The 19,552-nt window shown below is 43.1% G+C and overlaps 1 long non-coding RNA gene across 1 annotated transcript in view; it reads right to left on the bottom strand.

The window, feature by feature from the left end:
- The window catches only part of LOC125363132, a 72,404-nt gene extending 54,623 nt beyond the window's left edge, over positions 1-17,781 (bottom strand). The window contains exons 1-2 of the long non-coding RNA XR_007213175.1: positions 17,724-17,781; positions 15,760-15,882 (exon numbers count right to left, since the gene is read on the bottom strand). This is a non-coding gene — a long non-coding RNA (uncharacterized LOC125363132). The remainder of the gene's footprint in view (positions 1-15,759; positions 15,883-17,723) is intronic.
- Between the last annotated feature and the right edge of the window lie 1,771 nt (positions 17,782-19,552).

Here is a 19,552-nt window from a genome sequence, read left to right as displayed (position 1 = left end):
GACTATTACATCACTGTTGTATTTACTTTCAACATGAGATGTGAAACCGTAGCTTCTATTGTTGATGATCCTCTTGTATCCCCTTTCTGTGGTTGTACCTGCACTATCTCTGTATCTTATCTGAGTACATTGGAAATGTACTCAGGGAATACCAAAATCGAGAGACACGGGGTAAAAAAGACAAATGATTACAAAAGTAATACTTGCAAAACTGTTTAGTGTAAATCTACTGAACAACTCATGGGGGGAAAGAGAAAGGGGGAGGGGGGAGGGAGGAATGAGGGAGGAGGTAATGTTGTGCCAAGTCACGAGACCACCACCAAGAAGACCACCGAGGCTCAGACATTCTGAAATGCAATAGCAAGGCAAGACTTTATTCAAGCAGCGCCACGACCCAGGCCTTGTCCTACCCACCGACAGAGGGGAGGTTAGGAGGCAGCCTCCAGCTGCGATTACACAGAGCTTATAAAGGCAGAAGACAAAGTTACAGCAATCAGGTGTTTAAGCAAGTAAGATTACGGTACAAATCTGATTGGCTCAGGGCTCGAGGCATTCTAGGGGCAGTTAGAGTTAAGCATTCCCAGTCATTAGAGTTCTCGACTGGCTGGGCCCTAATAAGCTTGTCCTGGGATTGTTCACAGGGCCTGCTTATCTCAGGTTCACGTGGTAAAGTGGGGTTCGCGTGGTAAAGTGGGGCCTGACTTCAAAGTCTGGCACTTCAGTAACAAACAGTACAAGAAATGTATCCAATGCCTAAAGTATGAAACTGTAACTGATCTGTATATCAGTTTGACAATTTAAAAAAAAATTTTCAAAAAAAAATACACTTTGGAAAGAAAATACTAACCATTTTCTTATAAAATGAAAATTAAGTCTATATATACTTTGTAAGTTAGCAATTCTAATTTTAGAAATTTTACACAAGAAAAAAATGAAAACAGATGTCTACCACATGACTTGAACAAAAATATCCGTGGCAACTTTTTTTTTTTTTTAATAATAGCCAACAAGTGGAAGCAGCACAAGTCCAAAACTGCAGGAATAAATAAAAATACTGTGGCACGTCCAAACAACAGAGTACTACTAGACAATAGATCCAATCCAACTGTTTTTTTTCAAATTTTTATTATCAAACTGATGTACAGAGAGGTTACATTTTCATACATTAGGCACTGGATACATTTCTTGTACTGTTTGTTACCTCGTCCCCCATACCCCCTTCTCTCCTCCCCCTTTCCCTTTTCCCCCATGAGGTGTTCAGTTCATTTACACCAAACAGTTTTGCAAGTATTGCTTTTGTAGTTGTTTGTCTTTTTTTACCCTGTGTCTCTCAATTTTGGTATTCCCTTTCAATTTCCTAGTTCTAATACCAGTATACACGGTTTCCAATATACTCAGATAAGATTACAGAGATAGTGTAGATACAACCACAGGAAGGTGATACAAGAACATCATCAATAACAGAAGCTACAGATACACATGGGACGTTGAAAGTAGTTACAACTGTGATATAACAACCGTTTCCATAACATGGAGTTCATTTCACTTAGCATCATCTTATGTGTTCATAAGGGTATAGCTATTGGGCTCTTGTGATGCTCTGCTGTGACTTGCCTAAACCTGTACTAATTATTCCCAATAAGGGAGACCATAAAGTCCATGTTTCTTTGGATCTGGCTCACTTCACTTAGTATAATTTTTTCCAAGTCCTTCCATTTCCTTACAAATGGGGCAATGTCATTCTTTCTGATAGAAGCATAAAATTCCATTGTGTATATGTACCACACTTTACTGATCCATTCGTCTACTGAGGGGCATCTGGGTTGGTTCTAGATCCTAGCTATGACAAATTGCGCTGTGATGAACATTGTTGTGCTGGTGGCTTTACTGTGAATTTGGTTGTGGTCTTTTGGATAGATACCCAAAAGTGGGGCTGCTGGGTCATAGGAGAGTTGTATATTTAGCCTTCTGAGGAATCTCCATACTGCTTTCCAGAGTGGCTGAACGAGTTTACATTCCCACCAACAATGAAGTAGGGTTCCCTTTTGGCCACATCCCCTCTAACAATTGTTATTGTTAGTTCTCTTGATATATGACATTCTTACTGGGGTGAGATTCCAATCTAACTATTGATAGAGCAGTATGGATAACCCCAGAGACATTACTAAATAAAATAAGCCTTACCCAAACACAACATAATAAATTATTTACATGAGATTTTAGAGCAGGCAAACCTGATGCATGGTAGAAAATATCCTCAATAGTAGTTGCTTTGGATGGAATACAAATGGCTATTGATAGCTGTTGACTAGGCAGGGAAATGAAGGACTTTCTAGGTGATGGCAGTGTCTGATATCTTTTTTTTTTTTATTTTGGCCAGTCATGGGCATTGGACTCAGGGGCTGAGCACTGTCCCTGGCTTCTTTTTGATCAAGGCTAGCACTCTGCCACTTGAGCCACAGTGCCACTTTTTGGCCATTTTCTGTATATGTGGGGCTGGGGAATTGAACACAGGGCTTCATATATACAAGGCAAGCACTCTTGCCACTAGGCTGTATCCCCAGCCTTGTTTGATATCTTATAAAGTTTATTTTACACAGATGTTTGCATTTGTCAACTCAGGGAACATGAACTGAAGAAATCCATCTCCTCATATGTAAGCTTTTGGGGGTGAGAAGATTATTCCACTTTTGGAGAGGTTGGGAAGATTTTTCCAATTTTCATATTAAATTTTTCTCTTTTCTGGGTGTATATTAATTATAGAACTGACTTTCATTGTTGTTTTCCATACATATATAAATGTAATTTGGTCATATTTACGCCCCTCTATTACTTTCTTATCCTCACTCTGACCTCTCCTCCTATTTCTTTTACAGTGTTTAACGGGCTTCATTATGCTATTTTAATACATGTATATAATGTAGCTCAGTTGTACCTACCCCTTATTGTCCTCTCCTTCTGTTCTCCAACTGGTTCCTTTCCACAAACAGCCTCCCCCCTTTCCATTAATCCTCAAATGAAAGTTTTACCCCAAAAGCAAAACCACAAGCAAGTTTCCAAGTGTGCCTAGTGAACTCTTGAGGGAAAACGTATTCCAAGATCTGCAGTTTACTTTAAAATGTGTCAAAAAAAGAAAGAGAGAGAGAGAGAGGAAGAGAGATTGGCTATAAACCAAATATAAGGATGGTAGAATTTTCTAGTGGCATTACAGGTGTTCACTGTTTTTAATTCTATCCACTTTAACATATGCTTTGAAATTTTTATGGTAAAATGTTGGAAAAGTTACTTGGGAAGACAGCAAGTCAGGTCCAAGGGAGGAAGAGTTCAAAACTCACAGATGCCACAAGCAGGGTCCTTGGGTGAATCATCTGCCATCATGCTGTGCTGGTTGGAGAGCGGAGCCCCTAGCAGGCAGGGCAGGTGGGGGTGGGGGTGGTAGAGTTGGGGCAGGGGTAGGGCTGGGAAAATATCAGTGCTGTAGGGTTCCCTTTCTTGCTCAATTAGATACATTTGTTGGACCAAATGAAATCCAGTTGTTGATATCCCTGTTAGCCTGGGGTCTTAGACCTAGCAGACAGCCTATGTACAACTTATAAAATAAATAAATTAGTCTGCAGCTCAGCAGGGTTTTCTGGTAGTGAGCAGTAAGTGACTTCCACATGCAGAGCAGAAGGGGACCTGGTGAGGCCCCTCCTTCATTTGGTACAGACAGGTAATGCCACTGGAAAATAAACAAGAGGATCTGGATGCGCATGGGGGGCTTCCAGGCTTGCTTGGCTAATGCCTGAGCTAAGCCCCCTGCCCTATGATCCCACACTGTTTGTGGAGCCTGGGTTGCTGTCTAGCAAGAGGGTCTGTTTTTCTATCCTGTGGTGCTAGTGGACACAGCTGATTGAGGCTGATTCATAGGAGGAAGTCACCACCAGGAGACCCAGGAGCCTCTCCCAGCCCACTGCCTACAGTTCCTCCTCCCAGTGGATTGCAGCCATGGGAACTCCCAGGGATGGAGAATCAATAAGCCAGGCTGTGCATGCCCTCCTGAGGAGATGCCCCCAAAGAAGTCCCAGACAGCCCTGGGGCTAGTCATTTTCCATGCAACTGGTTGGATTTTGATTATGTCAGCCACTCACCTTGCCCATCCCTCTCAGTCCTCAGCTCCAAAGATATTGTTTCTAGGCTTTACTGAGAGGAAAGAACATTGGATCTCAGGACAAAAAAAAAATGGAAGGGTAGTCTTCCATTTTGTCCTCCACCTATATTGTTTGTAACCCCCTTAAAGACTAACAGAGTAAATCCAAACCTAGTGAGGGCTTTCCGGGCAGAAACCCTGACAACAACAATGTGGCAGGCTTTAGAGAATACCCAGAATACTCATGGAACAAAGGTCCTGTTTCCTTAATCTGTGGGGAGTGTCTTTTCTTAGAAGTATATCAGGAGAAAGGAAGATGGCGCCGCCACAGTAGGGAGGCACCCGAACTCACTCCAACTGAATAGTGAGCTGGGAATTCCAGCACCCAACACCCCATTAAGAATCCAGCAAAGGTATGAGGGACAAGGTAACAAACAGTACAAGAAATGTGTCCAATGCCTAACGTATGAAACTGTAACCTCTCTGTACATCAGTTTGAAAATAAAAACTTAAAAAAAAAAAAAGAATCCAGCAAACCCAACAACCAGAAGCAACAGAGGAACTCAGGAAATGAAAAAGAACAAAAAAAGAAGAGCCTGTAGCCTGCATGGAGCCGGAAAATCTCCAGGGTACCCCTCCCCCACCTGCCGACCCTGGCCCGAACAGGGCCAGGCTGGGAAAGGGGACCTGGCGCCAGCAAACCAACTGCCGAAAAGTCACACCAGGAGCGCAGAGTCCAGATGGCAGGAGCTCCATGGACCCCAGAACTGAGTGCAGACCAACAGAGACACTGGAGCTGCAGGACCAAATGGCCGGGATCGGACATAGGCAGCTGGGGAACTGGGCGGTGCAGACCGGGAGAGCCGGGGCCGCCACCACCAAATGACTGATCACCTCACCCCAGCACCACAGCCCCGAGGAGCTCGCGGCGGTGCGGGACCCTCACACAATCTGGGACCAGTAAGTTCCCCATTACCCCCCCCCCCATGGGAGACCAGCTCTAGCAGAGACCCAAGGCCTGCAAGGAGGCTAGCGCTGCCTCCCTCCCACTCCCAAACCCAAGGGAACAAAGGAGCCAGCCACAAGTTAGGCAGTGAGGGGTCCCTGTAGACTCTGGGAGGATGAGGGAGCTAGCGAGGGCGGAGCAGTGCCAAGGCAGCAGAGGAGCCTGAGCCGGGCTGCACCGGCCCTGCCCCCTCCCCAACAGGGGCCCGGGGACCGGTGGGCATTGGAAGCCCCACCTGAGGCGCCTGGTCCTCGCGGACTTTTTGAACAGCAGTCACAGGCTCACTGGGCCCAAACAAACACCCCACTCACAGCTGAGGTGCGGAGTTTGTGGGCACCAACCCATGCCGGACACTTGGCCCAGCTGGGGCTTCCACATACCACCCCCCACAGCGGACTCGAGAGAGGGCACAAGCGCCCTCCAGTAGCTCGGGGCAAGAGGACCTCCAGCAAGAGGACCTCCTGCCCAAACCTCCACAGGAGCTTCTCATAGGTGGGCGGGGCCCCGAGCTGCGGTGCCCACTTTGGTGGGCGCACTTTGCACAGGTGGGCAGGGCCCCCCAGCGACAGCGCCCACACTGGTAGGCGCACTTCACACAGGTGGGCAGGGCACCCCAGTGGCAGCACCCGCTCCGGTGGGTGCACTCTGCACAGGTGGTCAGGGCCCCCCTGCGACAGCACCCACTCTGCTATGTGCATCTCGCACAGTTGGGTGGGCCGCCCCTCAACAACACCGTCCCCAGAGCAACCCACACAGGTGGGCGAACCGCCTCTCAGCGGCAAATCTTAATCTGAGAGGTGAGCTCCTCTGGAAAAAAGAACCAAAGAAGAGAAAAGCCTCCATGCCACGCTGAATCAGCAACCCGCAAACCCCCACCAGGGGCACACTAGGGTCAGCACAAGACAGCGGCAGTTCACTATCCTGCAGAGAAAGACACAGAACCTACCCACCTCCAAGTGCAATGAGGGTGACCACCCCAGCAACAACCGTGACCGTCACGCTCACCCATCGGGCAGTAAGGTTCAACAGCCAAACTCAAACCCAGAGCCAGGACACGAACAAGTCTCCCACTGACAGACCAGCGGGAACCAGCACAAAGCCAACCCAAGGAAACCACCTACAGATCCCCAGATGTGTAAATCACAAAGAAATATTGCAAACTACATGAAGGGCAAGCCAATTCGCCAGCTCCAAAAAGCAATACGACCGAAGAGGAGATGGAGAACAAAAAAACACCTGAGGCTATGATAGCAGAAATGATGGAAAGCCTCAGGAACGAAATCACAAAACAATTCCAGGAGTTTAGAATGGAAGTATTGAAGGACCTTCAGGAAACCAAGAAAAAAATGGAAGCAAAAATGGATACAGTGCAAACCTCTGTTAAAGAAGACCTTAACATCCTGAGAAGAGAAATGCACGAAAAATTAGATTTAAAATACAACTCTTTAAAGGAAGAAATTTCCACGATCAGAGCTGATCTGGCAACCATAAACAGCTCCCTAACATCCAGAAACTCCACACTTGAATCCACAGCACAAAGAATTGACTATATGGAAGCCAGAATCTCTCTCTTGGACGATGATGCAGCCAACAAGAACCAGAAAATTACCACACTCCAAGAAACGGTAAAGCTCCAGGGCAGACTAATCCAGGAGCAAGTGGACAAAGACAAGAGATATAATCTGCTCATAATTGGAATAGAAGAAGGAGCCGAATACCAGAGCAGAGGGCTTCAACATATTTTCAATAAAGTGATTGCAGAAAACTTCCCCAATCTCACAAGGGACCTCACCCAGGTAACCAAAGCCTATAGGACGCCTGGCAGACCAGACCCTAGAACATCCTCACCCAGGCACATAATAATCAAGACTACAGATCTCAAGAATAAAGAGCAAATTTTGAATGCAGCCAAAGTGAAGAAAGAAATTTATTACAATGGGAAAAGGATCCGAATAACAGCAGACTTCTCCACACAAACCTACCACGCGCGAAGAGAATGGAAGAACACCATCCAAGTCCTACAGGCCAACAACTGCCAACCCAGAATAAAATATCCAGTGAAGCTAGAGTTCATATTCGAGGGAAAAATCAGATCTTTCCATAGCAAAGAGGATCTAAAGGAGTATGTGAATAAAAAACCAGCCCTACAGTGAATTCTAAGAGGGGATTCTAAGAGGGGAACCCCACCCAACAGAAATCGTACAGGACACACAGACAGAAACAGAAAGAAACTACAATAACCAGAACCCAAGAGAAAGAACAGCTCACTAAAGACAAGAAAAGAAAAAAAAAAAAAAAACAGGAAAAACAGCCTAACAGGAAAATGGAAGGGGAAAAAAACACTCTTATCCTTGATCTCTTTGAATATAAGCGGTATAAACTCTCCAACAAAGAGGAGCAGACTGGCAGAGTGGATCTGCAAACAAAAAGTGGCCATCTTTTGTCTATCTACAAGAGACCCATCTTCCAGCAAGGGATAAAAACAGGCTTCGAATGAATGGATGGAGCAAGATCTTCCAAGCAAATGCACCTACCAAAACGGCAGGAATAGCCATCCTGATCTCAGACAAGCTGGACTTTTCATTAAAATCAACTCAAAAAGACAAAGAAGGCCACTACATTTTAATACAAGGAAAAAATCCAAAATCAAGACATCACGGTGATAAATTTATACTCACCGAACAAAAGAGGCCCTACATATGTCAAGCAAATTCTCACAGAACTACAGAACAAGATAGACCCAAACACAATCATAGTGGGTGACTTTAATACCCCACTCTCTCCAAGAGACAGATCCAACACCCAGAGGATTGGCAAGGGAGCTGAGGACCTAAGTAACACCATATCCCAAATGGATCTGACAGATCTATACAGAATCTTCCACCCTAAAGAGACCCAATATACCTTCTTCTCAGCAGCCCATGGATCGTACTCCAAAACAGACCATGTCATAGCCCACACAAAGAACCTCAGCAAATCCCATGTATTATATTGGACCACAGTGGAATAAAGGTAACCCTCAATAACAACGGTTACCACAGAAGCTATACACATTCTTGGAAGCTAAACCCCTCACTGTTATCTAATACTTGGGCCACAGACCAAATTAAAGATGAAATTAATGAATTCATAAGCCACAATGACAATGAAAATACATCACAAAGGAACCTATGGGATACAGCTAAAGCAGTACTGAGGGGCAAGACCATTGCCTTCAGCACTCACATTAAAAGAATGGAAGCAGAGCAGGTAAATAACCTCACGATAAAACTAAAACAACTGGAGAAACAAGAAATGATCTAATCCAAAATGACTAGGAGGAGAGAGATCACAAAGATTAAAGAAGAGATAAATCTGATTGAACATGGAAAGACCATTCAACAAATAAATAAGACTAAAAGCTGGTTCTTTGACCTCAACCTCTCCACTGATTACATACTCCAGTTTGCCAAAGTCACCTCTACTCTCTAATGTCTGCCATGCATTCATCTATTTTATTCTTTTACTGGTCCTAGGAGCTTCTGATTTGGTGGCCTCTACATATATACCAAGAAGCATACATTTATTCAACAAGCATTTGTTCCCTTTGCAAGCAAAGACACAAATGGTTATAAGAGACACAAAGAATGTCCCTTTGTGACTCCTGTTTCCTAGAGATTATGGACCAGTAAGATGCTGAATGAGTAAATGTGCCCAGTAGAAGATCAACACCACAGGTCAGGACTAGGCCTGTTCTATTCACAGTTGTCCCAGTTCCTGAAGAGTACCTGACATGTGACTGCCTGAGAGAAAGAACAGAAAGAGACACTGCAGGAAGGGAGGGAGAGAGGGAGGGAAGCAAAGAGGGAGGAAGAGAGGGAGGAAAGGGGAGAGATGAAGGAAAGAGAAGGGAAAGGAAGGAAAGGAAAGGAAAAGGGAGAGGGAGGGGAGGGGGAGGGGAGGGGAGGGGAGGGGAGAGGGAGAGGAGAGGAGAGGAGAGGAGAGGAGAGGAGAGGAGAGGAGAGGAGAGGAGAGGAGAGGAGAGGAGAGGAGAGGAGAGGAGGAGAGGAGAGGAGAGGAGGGGAAGGAGGAGAAGAGGGGAGGAGGGGAGGAGGGGAGGAGGGGAGGAGGGGAGGAGAAGGAGGAGAAAAGGAGTAGAGGAGAGGGGAAGAGGATGTTGGTTCAGTCCTTTTAGGATGTCATGTGAAGATGACATGGAATTTGGCCTGCAGAGAAGTCAAAGGTTAAGGTCACAGAAAGGAAATGCCACTGAACACTCTAGGAATACAGAGAAAGAATTTGTCTTATGTGACATAGCCAATGGGGAAGCCTTCCTGAAGGAGGAAGAGTTGTCTGGGTGTTTAGAAATGTTCTTTCCCCTCCTTTAGCCATCAAGTAACCATTTGAGATGACTGTAACCCCAATGGGAAGCTCCAGGTCTGAACCCTGAGAGCTCCACTGACATGCTTTCTCCATCAGAACACAGTGGCAAGAATCAGAGTTTAGCATGGGTCACCAGGATGTGGCTCCAGGGAAGGAGGTTAGGGATGGCAGGGGGAGGGGAGGGCAGAAGCACACACTAACATCATGGCAGCCTGTGCAGGAATTCCTCCTGTGTGGCACTGCACACACGAGAGGATATGCCTTCATGTCAAAGCAGATCTGTGCAGAAGCTGCCAATTTGAAGCACACTGATCCCAAACTTCTAATCTGCCCAGTGGGCTATTACCCTGTCTCACCTGGAGCCATTCATTCAATGCCTGACATGGCCCTCTTGCTGCCCCCTCACCCCAGCCTGACTGGTTGCAGCTTTCTCCCTCTCCCAGGGCTTCACTCTCTCTCCCCGACATATCAGTCTGTGGAATCTTTAAGATCCTGACTCAACTCCAACAACATGCTGGGCTTCCCAGAGGCCCACTGGAAAGAAGACACTACTTATCTCTATTAACCTCTGACCCAGCTAGGATGAAACCACTCCCATCTGCAGGTCTGCATGCCTACCTCATCCCTGAACTGAAACAAAATGACATGTGGGGGTGGGGCACAGGGACTGCAGCCTCCCTAGGAAACGGCTGCCTCCTCCCTCTGGCTAGTCCTTTAGTCTGTTAACAGAGGGCGCTTGGAGAACCCCTCTAGGAGCCCTGTGGGTTAAGAACTGCAGCTGGAGGAGGCAGAGCCCCTAGGAAAATGGAAGGCCATAAACCCTCAAATACTGTCCATTTGATTTATGTGATGAGAATGTTAATCTCCAGAGGCAAAGCCACTCATCCCCAAATTCCAGCCTCCTGGATCCCCACACCTGCCCTAATGAGAATAACAACCGTTTTCACAGGAACCAGGCAGTTCCACTGGTCTTCCTCACCAAGTGCCAGGGAGCTCAGTGCTGCTACAATGTTTGTTTTACAGAGGGAACAAGCCCAGCTTCACACCAACCATGACTAGCACCAACAGCCCAGGTAAGCGCATAACCCATGTGTGTCTGTGAGCGCCTGTTCCACTTCCTCCCAAAATCACAGTAGGAAGCACCTATGACAACAACAACAATAACAATTCCATTTACCCAGAGATGACAAATCTTATTCTCTGCCCCCTAAGAAGTCTAAGTGTCTCAGGTTCATGTTAAATGTTTACTGTGTGCCCAGCCATATTGGTCAATTTAATACCAAGCAAAAATATAGCTAGAGGAATCATTAAATAGTAAACAGATGAGAAGGCTTTTGTATCATGCCCTAAAATATACAGATTTTAATTCTCACAAAAAATAGTTGTTTTGAACATGATAAACAATGACCATCCATATGAATTTGAATTCATTTAAATAAAGAGAACCCAATTACTTTTTGTTGGTATTTTTAAAGTTCTTTTCTGATCAGTGAAGTTGGCCAAAGGCCTCAGAATGAAAGCAAACAGCAAACCCCAAGCAGCAAGTCACAAAAATGAGATCATAAAAGGGGGTCTATGTAAAAGAAAGCAATTTTTATAAACATTGAGAGGAGTCCATGAAGAGTCCCTCAGGAAAAAAGTATCTTATTTGTTTTATAGTCCTGGTGCCTGAAGTGTAATATATACTGAATGAATTAGCAAATAAGTGAATGGATGATGTGAGATTTTCCATTCACAGGCCTCCTTTAGGATAGGCACATCTACTCTTAGGCAGGAATTGTACCCATGGTGTACCTTATAAAAATCATAAATGTTTTCATAAAGGGAAAAGGAAGAATCCTATGTGAACTTTCTTCCTTCCTTACGTGCTATACTGATAAATGTTGATTTAATGTACATAACTCACGAGATCTATATTATTGTGCCCATTTTACAGATGAGGAAACTGGAACTCAGAGATAAACTGATTCACTCAACATCATGGATTAAGGGAGAAAGGAGGCCACAACCCAACCAAGAGATATCTGGCTTCTTAGGGCATTTATGAGCCTTCCTCCACAGCACAGTGAATTTTCTCCTGCAAAAGCTATGGTTATATACCTCCAACTCTGAGGCAGAAATATAAATGGTAAAATCACTTAGTGAAAAGTACAAATAGGCACTGGTGGTTCACACCTGTAACACTAGCTACTTAGGAGGCTGAGATATGAGGATTGTGGTTCAAAGCCAGCAAAAGCTGGGAATGGAGTTGTGGCTCAAATGAGACAACACTAGTCTTGAGCAAAAAAAGCTCAGTGACAAAACTCAAGCCCTGAACTCAAACCCCAGGACTAGCACCAAAAACAAAAAAAGAAAGAAAGAAAAAGTAGAAATGAAGAAATTATAACCACTCAAAATGAAAAGGACAGTGTCTAAACTTTCAAGCACCAGAAAGGAGTCGGCACATGCCTATTATGTAGGCTGCCTTGGAAGTGTACAGATAGAGGAAAGTAGAGATGAAGAACACTGGATGTCTCAGACTCTAAATGGAAATGAACTGCCTCATCATTTTGCACATTAACATCGCCACCAGAGACTACAGTGCATAAATAAAGGTGAAAATAAATTCACAATGGACCTTACCAATAGTTGTAACCATGACAAGGGATTGTTTTGGAGTTTTGTGTTCTTTTTTTCAAGAAGAGAGGAGTATTTGAAGGGTAATGATGGGGAAAACGTTGAGAATCCATTGTTTTTAAAGATGTTTGCTATTTTCTTTACATTTAGAGTAACCACACTATCCTTAAACTCCTTGTGCTAGTTAACCTAAATTGGCTATAAAATCGAGCAAGTTTGAACTGTTAGGCCTGTATAGAAACCCATGAAAGTATTTTATGGTCTGCCTGTTATTGCCTGATGCCAGATTCATTGGCTACATAATTTGTTTGCAAAAATTTGCAAAATCCAAATGCCAGAGGAAATTTCAGAAAACTCAGTTCTTCTGGAGTGGGCTTTGCAGAAAACTCAGTTCTGCTAGAGTGGGCTGAGATAATGGAAGTGGCAGAAGAAGGGGGGGAGAAAGTTCCTTTAAAACCCTCCCATATGCACAGTCTTCTTTAGGTCTGATGTGTGCTCTGACCCATTTCCTGTGCTCCTCAGGAAAAGTGAAGGCCCTGACTAAGACAAACAAAGGCGGGCTCATTCCTTACTGAGGGCCAGTGCCTCCACTTTCTGCTTTCTCTGCTTTCCCTGTTGTGAACATACGTGTTGGACCAAACACAGAGACACATGGTTTGACCTGGGGGGAAAAGTGATATTAAGACAGTTCCAGAACATCTATGGCATATGCTCTCCAGAAATTTGAGAACTCAAGATGGTGTACACAGTAGATGCTTAATAAATACCCACATTGAAAAAATCACAGCAGCATTCCAAAAGCCATTTTGAATATCCTCCAGAAATTCTACCCACTGCTTGGTTTTGTTCTAAATGAAACTCAGAATCCAAAACAAAACCAATTTGCAAGTAGCTCCATTTTCTTTCCTTCTTTCTTTCTTTCTTTTTTTTTGTTGCCAGTCCTGGGCTTGAACTTGGGGCCTGAGCACTGCCCCTAGTTTCTTTGTGCTCAAGGCTAGCACTCTACCACTTGAGCCACAGCACCACTTCTGGCCTTTTCTGTATATGAGGTATTGAGGAATGGAACCCAGGGCAAGCACTCTACCACTGGGCCACATTCCCAGCCTGACCATTTTCTTTTTAAGATGAAAAGTGAATTTAAAAGCAAACCTACAGAATCCTATTCCAACCCTGGGAACTTTAAAATATGAGTAAAGATGTAATGCACGCCTTTGCACTTGAAATAAATAAGTAGTTTGCTAAGTAAAGTGCTACTCCCAACATATCACAACAGTAGAATGTTCCCATGAACATTATTAACCATTGGTTTGTTTAGATAAAAATACATCTTGTCAAAATCAAGCTGCATTTACAGGACTTCAAAGCAAAATCATTTGGCTCAGCCATGTTGGTTCTAATCTCACATCAAAAAACATTTGTATCATAGTCTGCTTATGAAAAGAAAACAAATTCTTTTCAACCAATATGAAGATTGGGAAAACAAGGATAATATTTCTTGAAAAACCTCAGAGAAATAGTGTCACATTGTGAAACAGAGCAGCATTTCAGAATTTTCTTTTTAATGCAAGTTGCCTAGAGACATTACGCTTCACAAAACAAGAACAGGTGTAAAACCCAAAGGGGCAAATCCATTTTCATGTTGAAGACTTACAGAAATGCATACTAATGAGAGAAATTACCAATGCCAAGATCTGTTCTAGATGCTTAGGATGGAGATTTGGTTGCAAAACAGTAGTGAAGAAGGGAAAAAAATCCTAAATTTAACCTAATAGATTCCATTCTCTGGGATATAAAAACAACAACAACAAAAAAGCACTGCTGCTCTGCCTGTAATGAGCATTCTGAATGAGGGTAAAGCCAGGGCATCTGCATTTCTAACAAGCTCTTAATGTTACCCATGCTTCTGGGCTGTGGACCACACTTTGAGCAGCAAGGAAGTAGAACTTTTGACCTCTGAGACCCTCCCACACATCCATCACTTCCTGCCAAAAGCCTAACTAGATGAAATAGGCCAGTCTGCAAACCCTCCCACCGGGATAAGTGCTATTTTCATGCGCTAAATGACCTCCCATGGAACCAACACAAAAATATACAGCAAAACAAAAGCAAGTTTTCAGTGGCAAAGAGCAGCTCATTAGGAGCTTATCATTAGAGAAATTTAGTTGAAAAGCAACAGAAATTAGTGCTGAAATGAGGTGAAATGAGTGCTGGGGTTTTTACCTGGAGCTTCTGATTTCCCATTGCAAAGTCTGGTAAAAAGAGTCACCACCAGTTGGTGACCAAAGTCATTATCAACTGTGTCATCCAGAGATTGAAAAATCAATGTGAGTTTGCACAACAAAAGGCTGTCTTGGAGATGGGTTCAGCATTTAGTGGAGGTTTGAGAATGAAAGAAAGAATTGTGGAGGTGTCAGAGTTAAAGGTGGTTCTTTTAAACATACTGGTACTTAACCTTCTACCATAGCCTCCTCACCTGCACAATTGTAAAAATAACACATTCCTCCAAGAATGATTCTGAGAATTAAATGAGTTATAAAAAATAAATGAAACAGATCGAGCCCTATATAAATAGTATGTAAATTAGTAATACTGGGGCTATATTAAATTGATTTCAAATGTCCAACTATCTAGCTCCAACTAAAGAGCTATTAAAGTACCTATGGCATCACTAAGAAAGTCATCCATTAAAAATAGTAAATGAGGGCCCAGGAATATGGCCTAGTGGCCTAGGTTCAATTCCTCAGCACCACATATATACAAAAAGCCAGAAGGGGTGCTGTGGCTCAAGTTGGCAGAGTGCTAGCCTTGAGTAAAAAGAAGCCAAGGACAATGCTCAGGCCCTGCGTTCAAGCCCCAGGACTGGCCAAAAAAAAGTCAATGAAGGGTTGGAGGCATAGTGCAAATGTCCTAACAAGCATGAAGCCCTGAGTTCAAACCCCAATACCACCAAAAGAAACAAAATAGCATACTCAAATAGTTTAAACTGGTAATAATCACTCAGCAAGCAGATAATACTTTTCAATGATAACTATCTATAGAATAAACTATTGGTATCTAACCGCACTCTTTTTTTTTTTTTTTTTTTTTTTTTTTTTTTTTTTTTTTTTGGCCAGTCCTGGGCCTTGGACTCAGGGCCTGAGCACTGTCCCTGGCTTCTTTTTGCTCAAGGCTAGCACTCTGCCACTTGAGCCACAGCGCCGCTTCTGGCCGTTTTCTGTATATGTGGTGCTGGGGAATGGAACCTAGGGCCTCGTGTATCCGAGGCAGGCACTCTTGCCACTAGGCTATATCCCCAGCCCCTAACCGCACTCTTAGTACAGAAATAATAGGGAAGAAATCTGAAAAGAAAATATTAGAAAAATATCTGAAAACAAATCATAATAATAGATGAGTTTTCAACCTCCAGACTGGATACTATTCCCCTTACCCTAATAATAGGAAATAAAAACAGCAACTTTAAAATTAATATTTTGTTGTTAATGCCATTTCTTGAAGCAATTTCAAAGAAAAGTCATTATTTTTCTAACAGCTTCCCAACTAAAGCCCACAACAGCTAATATGAGTCAGAAGAGTATGATTTTGCTTTGCATTTACATTTTTCCGAAGAACAACTGCATGCTAATTCAGGAATGTTAACATCAGTTACCTTAGATAGTTCTCACAGGCTTTTGCTTGATCATTATAACCTGAGCTCCAAATTTCAGAAGTCCTCAATGAAAATGATGTTCCATTGCTCCAAAGAGAACTCCTTTCCAGGGAGAAGTGTGGTCTGCAAAGTGAATATATATACATATATATATATATGTATATACATATACATATACATATATACATATACATATATATATATAATAAAAGAGAATTAAACAGGGGCTAGAAAACCATGGAGCCCCACTAGACTATACCTTAGTGAGGGCAGGACTTGTGTGGCCCCAGTTCCCCCAACAGTGAAAGAAGGAATGAGCCTCCTTATGTCCATTGACCACTAGTCTCTACTTCTCACAACCCAGGATTTGATGAGTATTATTTTTGTGTATAATAAACTTCCCTGTGTATATCTTTATAAAGCCTATGTAAATACTAGACTGTTCTTGGCTTCCCATACATGACATGGGCAGCATAACCAACATTTGTCCTTATTACCACCACCCCCGTTCCAACAGACCAGAGATAATGGGTTCCATATTTTAGGCTAGACAAGTGGAATCTCCTGGCTCCAGGTATTTGATGCACACAAGGGCTGCTCAGCTGACCCTCTTTAGGGGCCTCATGCCTCATTGAGTGTTAACTAGGCATAGGTTGGCATTAAGGCTGGGAATGCAGCTGACCCAAGAAGAAAAGCTTTGAGAGCTGAGAGAAGGTCATATGAAGGTCAAGGAGAAGGAAGGTGGAGGAATGGAGCAGCCTCAGATAGAAGATTTCAGACACTGTAAGCTCTTAAGTAAATGTTCCCACTCTTCCTCTTGGCTTATCAAGTCCTCCAAAGCTTTTAAAGTTTACTAATCTTGTCCTCAAAAACTCTGTTGTAGAGACTGGATCTGGTTTCACTGTCACATTGTCTCCTCCTTGACCTTTATATGATCTTCTCTCAGCTCTCAAAGCTTTTCTTCTTGGGTCAGCTGCCCTAATGCCAATCTATGCCTAGTTAAGTTTCCAGAGGCAAAGCCCTCTCCTGGGGTTCCTTGAGGTTTAAAAAAAAAAAAGAGGAGATAAACATTTACATTAGGAAAATACACTCAGCTGTGGGAAGGGCTTAATCTTTTTTTTTAACAGCTTTTCCATGCAGCTGTGCTGTCTGCATCCCCAGGCCCTTTGGCTTCTTGGAAACAGCTCTCCCCAAAGAGCCCTGGGACTAGATCCGAGCCTTGCTAAATATAGCTAAATGTAAATCACCAACATCCCCTAGCCAGATGGAGTAATTTCAGTGGGGCTCATTGCTCCAGGAAAGGAGAGCAAGAAAGGAACATCATAGCAGGAGCCTAAAGCCATACATTTCAGAGCAGGCATCAGAGTGGACCCAAAAGAGAAAAAGAGAAGCTATTAGGGCCATGGGAAGGGGAATACTTTCCTGACATTTCTCCCTAAAGTAAACAGACTAGCTTCGCACAGCTTCCCCTACCCCCATCTTACTGGCTTTCAATAATGTGTAGCCAAACCAGGAGCTGGTAGCTCACACCGGTCATCCTAGCTACTCAGGAAGCTGAAGTCTGAAGATGGCAGTTTGAAGCCAGACCAGGAAGGAAAGTACGTGAGACTCTTATCTCCACCAATTTACTACCAAAAAGCCAGAACCAGGGGCTGGGGATATAGCCTAGTGGCAGGAGTGCCTGCCTCGGATACACGAGGCCCTAGGTTCGATTCCCCAGCACCACATATACAGAAAACGGCCAGAAGCGGCGCTGTGGCTCAAGTGGCAGAGTGCTAGCCTTGAGCGGGAAGAAGCCAGGGACAGTGCTCAGGCCCTGAGTCCAAGGCCCAGGACTGGCCAAAAAAAAAAAAGCCAGAACTGACACTATGGTAGGACACTAGCCCTGAGCACAAAAGCAGCTCCTGAGCCTGAGTTCAAGCCCCAGGACCAGCACACATACATAAGCCATAGTCAATACATACTGGCTCAAAGGTTCTGGGCAACAATTCCAGTCCAATGGGCCTCATCACAAACTGAAAGAAAGAAGAAAAAAAAGAGATGAGACTGGTGGTTTGTTTTAGCAAATAAAACATATCTTTAAAATACAACCTTAAATCACTCAAGATTGGTTTTAAATGTGCTTTGAAAAAAATGAAATCTAGCATTGCAAAAATGAATTTCTTTTTTTGTAACTTTTTATTTTTATTACTATTATGTTTAAGTAGTTGTACAAAGGAGCTGTCATTTAGCAATGCAGTTACAAATTTCTAACATAAAGTTCAGACATAGCCTGCACTACATCCAGAATAAATCTCCACATTATTACCATTCAAAACACTGCATGTTCACATTTATTCTGTGCCATAACCTGGATTTTCTGTTATCATTGCTAGCCATGGTTCACTGTGTAAGTTTTGCTGGATCAGAAAGTGAATGATGAAAAGAGATAGATATACAGTGTGATGATAGAGGTATAGGTAAACCATAAAAAAGGGTGATAACACACAATGTAAAGTATAACAGTTTAATACTATGCACTACCTGGATAAATCTTCCAAACATAATGTTGAACAAAATAAGCAAAGTCTAGGAATCATACAGTCTAATGCTAGTTATATAAACTTTAAAAGGTATGCCATGTTGATTCCATTGGTTTAATGCTTCACTGTGTGCTTGAAGTATTCCATCATAATAAGGTTAAGAATCTTGGACAAAAAAGGGAGTAGGTAAGGTTGATTATGTGTATGAGTGGAAACTATGACAATGAAACCCTTTTGTGAAATCCATATATGTTAATAAAAACAGAAAAAAGAAAAAGAATTTTTTTAAAAAAAGAGTCTCAGATAAAAGTCTTCAAGTTTAAGTCAGTGTCCAGCTTCAGATCCTCTGGATTCATTCATGAGCTCTCCACGCTTCTGAAAAGACCTTGGGCAGGTTGGGCTTTGGGGGCACCAAGAGATACTACCTTTGCCCTGGTGCTACCAGCCTTTGCAGAGGAATATCATGGCCAAAGAATTCCCTTTTTTCCAGCTCTTGTAAAAATCAATCCACTCAGAGGAGTCACAATAAAAAGCAAGCAATAGGTATCTAGAAGCTTCCAGTAGGAGCTCTTGGGAGGAGTGAAATTTCACAAGCCTCCTTTAGACTAAACACACATAGTTAACAAGCCTGGCCTTTAATTGCCAATTTCAGCATTGCAAATGCTGACAAGTGACTCTTGCCGGGTCTGTGATGCTAGTGAGCTACAAAGTCACAGTAAAGACCATTTACATCTTCAGACCTCAGTTACCTCATCTGTCCCTAGATGACCTATAAAGTCTAAGTTAGAAGAGTACATTGTCCTAACATGAGATTATGAGGCAGATATAGAGAGACAACACAGAGCATCTCCAACCACAATGTATTCTAAGGATACAGGTAGTCCTGCAATACTCATCTCCCCTAAACACATGTACCGTTTCCCTCATCAGCCTTCTAGAGTTCAAATTCCCATATAAACGCTCCTTCCAATTAAATTACACATTAAAATGCAATGGTGCCTGGGACAATAATCACAGCTTCTCACATATTCTCACTTTAATTCATACACAAAATAGGAAAGGAAGGACTAGAAAGCTTATATAATGTGTTCAATACAACATTGCTCTTAAGGGAGGGAAATTCAGTCTTCAAGGCCAAGTCTTGCAAATCTTAAGCTTAGACTCTTTTCATGGTATAATTGCTTCAAATTAGCCTTCACATGGGAAAAAATAGAATCCCAAAAGAAAGCAAATACAATAAAACAGAAATAAACGTTCAGAGAGGGATATAC

The sequence above is a fragment of the Perognathus longimembris genome, chromosome 14, assembly GCF_023159225.1.
Source record: "Perognathus longimembris pacificus isolate PPM17 chromosome 14, ASM2315922v1, whole genome shotgun sequence".
In the NCBI taxonomy this organism is placed as follows: Eukaryota; Metazoa; Chordata; class Mammalia; order Rodentia; family Heteromyidae; genus Perognathus; species Perognathus longimembris.
This window is presented reverse-complemented; position numbering and strand designations above follow the sequence as displayed.